At 49.4% G+C, this 6,445-nt stretch overlaps 1 protein-coding gene across 1 annotated transcript in view; it reads left to right on the forward strand.

Moving 5' to 3' along the window:
- Positions 1 to 6,445, forward strand: part of LOC104489747 (corticotropin-releasing factor receptor 2) — a gene marked incomplete at both ends in the record, with an annotated part of 36,100 nt that overhangs the window by 14,768 nt on the left and 14,887 nt on the right. The window lies entirely within an intron of this gene.

Raw genomic sequence — 6,445 nt, forward strand, 5'->3', positions numbered from 1 at the left:
GTCATGGAACGGGAAGGAGGCCAGCAAAGTGCTCACAGATGTCTCCTGCCAACTGTTTTCAGACGGATGTTGGGACAGCTATCTTAATTGAACATCATTATTAATGGAATACTACATGAATTAATAGAAGGTTTCCAAGCTTCTTTAATGAAGTTCTTATTTGCAATTATTTCCATCAGATGATTCAACTAATTCAGGCAGCTTCCAACCATGCTGGCACATTATTACGATTGCCAATGCTAATTGTTTGTGTCAGGCTTTGAATCAGAAAATAGCAGTTCTGCACATCCCAGAGGAAAAACACCACTGTGTGGACGGAGCGAGGTAAAAGACCATGAATCAACAGAAAGGCTGCTTTGACTTTTACCAGCGCTATTTCAGAAATCCTTTTCTCCATTTCTGAGTCACTGAGGCCACCTGGTCAGAAATTGTTGATCAGATTTTCTGCCTTCTCAGATCTCAGCATTTCCCCAGGCAAAAGAATGCATCTTCTAATTCTCTGCTTTCTGCATCCAACCATACAATTAAGGTCATTTGATGTAATAATTAGCAGTGTGCCTTCTCTACCAACAGTCAGGATCTCTTTCTTGCTCACCTCTGACACGGGTGGCAGTCAGCTGCTGCAGAATTTGGCTCTTTTTCAGTTTGTTGCTCTTGTTCCTGACGTGGAAGCCCGGTTTTGACACCCTGCACACCAAGCAGCTCAGGGTGCCAGTGCCACGATAACGGGTCAGGGAATGACATGTCAGCTGGAACCGAGGTCTGTTCTCAGATCAAATCGAGAGGCCCTTATGTGTCATTTCCCACCGTACACCTGGCTGTTGAGTCACTGACGAGGAAGGCTAAATAGAAGTGTGGTTGCTCTAACCTGCTGCAGAGCTGAAGCCTGTGCTTTTATAGGGCTCTCTGTGCGCAGCGAGTGCTCCCAGATCATCTCACCTTGTCTGGGCCAGCACAGCCAGACACCCACGCTGGGACTGTCGACTCACTGGACCACACACATTACCATTGCCCCCAAGTTCCTGTAAGCTTAAACCAAGGTACGTCATAACTGCCTCTCCCATGAAAACACGTTGTTGGGGGCTCCTGGGGGCTCCCCTCTGCTGTCCAAAGCATCACATCATTGTCTTGAGGCAAGTGGCTGTACTCTGAGCAGTGACTCCTGGCAAAAAGTCCTGCCTGCCTGGCCTGAGGTTACCTCTGCCCAAACCAGCCGACGGGCCGCGCCGCAGCAGGACTCTCGTGTGCAGGTCCTCAGATCTTGCCTGGTCAGAAGCCGTTGTCTGGAGATCACTCAACAGCAGGCTTCTTGAGAAATCACGAGGAGCCAATAAACCTGTGGAACCAAGAGGCTTCCAGTGGCAGTATCTTTTGTCCCTCCAAGTCAGAAACTCTAAGTTGTTCTCTTCTCTCCTTTTCAAGGAAATTGTTTTCCTCCAGCCTGCTCCTTTACTCATGACCCCCACGTGACGTACACAGCTTGCATGAGCTTGTCTGACAGTACTTGCTGCATCTCAGGAGGGTATTTCAGGCCTCAAATCTGCTGTCAGGCACAGACCAAAGTGAAATTGCTGCAAGAACCCTGCTACTTCAAGAGCATTTGCTGGAGATGCGCTACCATCCACACCCCCCAGCTTGCTCCCACAGCCCACAGGACCAGCAGCTTCCTGCTCTCCAGTTCCAGGCACTTTCTAACCCTCCTCCCTGCAACTCCCAAAGGACAAGAGGGAATGTGGTTGTAAGGAAATGCCTCCTCATCCAGCCCTTGGGAGGGCTCAGAGAAGAGGATCCAACGCAGAAAACCGTATTTCCCCGAGAATAGCAGCCTGTGAGCTCTTTATTTCATCCTGTTAATAGAACAGGCATGGCCTGACCCCAGTGAACATAAACCACAAAAGGTGTTCAGTGACTCCTGTGAGGAGATGGGGCCTCCAGTGGACTGATTTGTGTGATCAAATGGTGTCTCCAAATCAGGAATGTCTTAAAAGCTCTGACTGGCAGAAGCAAGGAGGTAAGAGCAGCGAACAACTAGCAGTCTACCTGCCCTCTTTCTCATAGCGGTTCCCAAACTGTCTTCTACTGATCACCACGGGGGACCGAGTCACAGCCTACGCGGCTCATTGGTCTGGCTGAGTATGGAAGTTCTTGTGTCTTTATGTCGTGGCCTCAGTCTTTAAATCTGTTCTGATGGAATTGCTACAACCTCTTTTCTTACTCCTTCCATCTTGGACCCATGCACCAGGGAAGAGAGACTAGAACAGGCCGGTCAAAGCCTTGACCACTCCTGTTGTCTGAAAAGATACCAAATAGAGGAAATGGCTCTTTACTGGCAGTCCGTGGCCTCCGTCCATGTGTTTTGTGGTGTGTGACCTTCAGGCTCCCTGGGACAGTGACTTGTGCTGCTGTTCTTGGAAGCTGGACTACACTTACACCGTTCAATCCACATCAAAGTTGTAAAACAAGTGGAAATGGCATAACCAGCCTCACTTGACATGAAGATGTTTATGAAAAGTTCTATCAGCTGATCTTTTAGGCTAGGGGACTTTAAATGGCTCTGTAGTGCAGGATTTCTTCCTAGCGATGCTGTAATTGTGTCTGAAGCAGCAATGCAGTGCCCAGTCCCCTCATCTCACTCCTCTCTCTCACATGACTCTTCGCCCTCCTGAGAAGGTACCTTTCTACTCTCTGCGCTCTCATTTTCCTGATGTAGTCTCTGCCACGCTCTTCAAATTGTGGTATCTCCCTTCTGAGGAAAGAATAACACCAAATTTCTGAGCGTCTGAGCTGTGAGGGGCCGTGTTCGTGCCGATCACCGTGACTGCAGGAGAGCACAGTTCCCTGACATAGTGCAGCTCCATGTGTTTCAAATTCCACCTCCTAACATTTACCGTGGGATATGAATTCCTTCTCAGTGCTGCCTGTCAGGGCAGTTACTGCTGTTTCTGGAGCACAGACTCACTTTTTCACCCTACAGAGCAAAGGCAATAATTAATCCAGGAGAAAGAGACTGTGGAGCTCATGGTCGCACAAGAGTGTCACGACTGTTTAACAGGTTTTTTGGAAGGCACAGGACATTTTCATGAATAGCAGGAGTACTTAAATTTAAGTGAAGGCTTGCAAATTTCAGCTAGCTTCCGGCGACCGAGAGCCAGGAAAGGACCCGTGGAGGACAAATTCCCCCTGTGAGTATTATGAGTTTCTTCCTCAGGCTGCAAGATGAGTACCACAAGGTCAGTGTTGTCCTTTCCCCAGCCATGAGCTGCAGCTCTCCTGTTTCTCACGAGCTTTGTTGCCTGATCTGGGACGTGTCCTTCATTCACTCTCCTCCTCAGACTCTGGCTACGCAGATCAACTTTATGCACGGGGCAAGCTCCTAAGCCCAGCAGGGGAGCATCATCTGAATAGTGCCTGAAACGAGGATCCTCGGCTCAGTCAGTACCTCTGTAGGTGTTTTACCCACACTAAATTACAGCGCCTGTAAAGGAGAGCAGCTCTCTCCGGTGGCTGGCAAGAGACCTTTCCCGTGTTACCTCCAGGGATCTAGCGGCAGTGCTCCGCTGCTCTGCCCTGCCCTGCCGCCTCCGCTCGCTGAATGAACCCTGCCGTTTCTCCCTCCCCGGTCTGGACCTGGCACAGTTACTTCTCAAGCTTCTCCTGCCCTTGGCTATGAATTGCATTACTGCCGCTGTGATTTCTGTGCTAGGAGTAGTTAGGAGACGCAAACAAACAGAAAACGCGTGCTCTGGGCTCCCTGCAAACAAAACTACGCTTGGAGTCTCCAGCTGGGACTCTTACTAAAAGAAAAGGAAAGGGAAAAACAAGAAAAGGGGAAAAGTTAATAATACCGTTCTGTGCCAGGGGTCACATCACTGCCTGAGCCACTGAGAAACTCTGCAGCGCTTTCAGACGTGTCCCAGCCTGACTCTACCGGTGCCTCCATTAAAACCCAGCTGCTGTTAACGCCAGCAGAGTCGCAGCCCAGGCATCATAAAAGCAAGTCCTGCCCCTCCCCTGCTTGTGCTGCTTTGCCAAGGCAGTAGTGCGGGGGGTGTGACCGGGACAGGCTGCGGCCAGGACAGAGAACGCTTTCAGTGTTCCTTGTTGCTCTGTCAGCCCTGAAAACGTGAGCCTTTTTTGCCAGTGAGAGCACTGATTTACCATCTGTGCCGCACACAGACTGTCTCGGAAAGGGCATGAGGCTGTGGCAGACAGTTGTTGATGTCCGAAGCATGGCTCTTGCTAAAGGTGGTGGGACGGGACGTGGGAGCCAACTCGCCCACTGCCAGGGCCAAAGCATTACTTGACAAGGCATCAGGCTGCACTTTGGTGAATTCCAGCTGCTGGCCGCATTTATGATCAGACCATAGTTTTACACCAGGAACACATCTTCCCTCAGCACATGTGGCTTTTTGAAAACAAGGGGAGTTCTGCTTGTAATTATCTGTAGAGCCTGGGTCCCTAACAGCCATCACTACGAGTCTGCCGCTGTCCCACGCATCCTGCCATCCAACCAAAAGCCAGTGGCTGGGTGCAGGCTGACGGGCAAGGAAGACAAAACAGTAGGAATGAAGGAGCGGTGAGGAGGGCAGAGATTGTGCAGCCAGTGCCTGCTGAGTGTGGCTTTAAATTCCGAGACACGGAAGAGAATGTAGTTTTGATGACTCGGATCCTACTGGGGGGGAAGCTCTTTTTTTACTGAACCCAAAATCCTACCACTCTTTGTTTGATCCCATTTGCCTCTGTGGCCAGTCCAGTGTCCTGCTGCAAGTTGTGTGGGATTAAGGTTTCTTCCAGCCGGGTTTAGTGATGTACCAGCAGGTGGGATGATTAAATTACATCTAAATGGGCATGTGCAGCCAGGATTTTTTTTTCTCACTCCTTTATCTTCTCTTTGTCAAGAAATACATTCAGGTGCCAAGTGTGCTGGATCTGTTTTGTTGTTAGAGCTCCCAAAAGCAATTAATTTCATGTCAGCACCCCTACAGTTTGACCCGAATTTCCTCAGTTTCTAGTCCCCTGCCTCCCCCTCCCCCTCCCCCTAGAAGCGGTGTTTCCAACTCCTTCCTTTCTCTGCTACTCCTCAACCTGAAGGGAGTGAATAAAACATCTCGATGAACAGCAGCTGCAGGACATTTGTGGGCAGAACAGTCAACGGACAACAGGCCTTTAGAGCATGTTTCAAAGTCTGCCCAGAGCCAGATGGCTTCCTGGGGCTCACATGAAAGGTAGTAGGTGCTGGTTGCCTAGTGTCTGTGAAAGCTGCACCGTGAACATGTGCCTTCTGTTAGAAATGTAATTTGCACAGTGAAACACGCCTCTGACATTTTTCCTCACAGCACAGGTTATACTGAGAGCCACACTTCGGGGGTTTGTAGCCTGAATAAAAGTGAATGGATCTGAGCAGCTGGAGATTTGTTTTCTAAACCGACTGCAGTCATGAGTCACTGAGGCTCTCAAAACCAGCTGCCATTTCCATACCTGGAGCCTGAGTTGTCAAACTCAGAAGCTGTTTTAACATTGGATCGGTAGGGTTATACCTCTGAGCATCTTTCTGTAAGTTGCATCATCTCCTGCGTGGGAGGTTGTCCATTTGGTTTGGGGCTGGATTGCTGTGAAATCGTCGAGAGATTTGTGAGGCTGAAGGACATAACAGAATTGCTCCTGGCCCTAGGGCTGTCTAACCGCGTCCTAGGAGAAATGCAGAAAGTGGTTTCTGATAGCACAATAGCGCTTGTTGTTAAGAAGTTTATCGTGCAAAAGACCTGAGACAACAGCGAGGTTGGTTACTGGCTTGTGCCTCTTCTTTTGGCTGTCACCGGGATGAGCTACAGTCAGTCACAGTTGAGCGGGTTTGAGAACTCCACTTTCTGCATTTGTCCCATGTCATTTGGCAGCTTCCTCTGCAAGCAGAGAGACTGATGGGGCAAATGCGGAACCCTAACGTGATGCACTGGCTGGTAGAACCCCTGTGGGAGTGATTTGAATAACCAGAGTGTTTTGCATTTAGCTGAGAAAAGATACTGAATTTTAGAAGACTGTAACTGCAAAACTGCACCTTGGCACTTTCCTTCCTTGACCATTTCACAAAGAATGAGAAGACAAATGGTCTTGTCGTAGATGACTGAGTCTGTGATGGGTAACTTTCTCTCTAGCTTCAGTGATACTTTGGTTGCTGGCAGTAGCCTCGTGCGCTGGCTCCTCCTGGAGCCGTTTGCAGCAGCCAGCGCTATTTAAGATGTCCTCGCTTGTTTTATGGCACTGTGTTCCAGTTTATTGTGGGTTATATGTTACCTTGAGCTCATATTTTACATTGCATCTAAATGGGGGCTGGGGAAGGACTGAAACCAGACACAAATATCTCCTGGTGCAGGAGAATATGCAGCTCTACCTTGTTCAAGAAAGCTTGGTACAGCCAGCTAAGCCCAGGGCTGAAAACCGAGCGGTT

The sequence above is a fragment of the Buceros rhinoceros genome, unplaced genomic scaffold (assembly GCF_000710305.1).
Source record: "Buceros rhinoceros silvestris isolate BGI_N320 unplaced genomic scaffold, ASM71030v1 scaffold4450, whole genome shotgun sequence".
Taxonomy (NCBI): Eukaryota; Metazoa; Chordata; class Aves; order Bucerotiformes; family Bucerotidae; genus Buceros; species Buceros rhinoceros.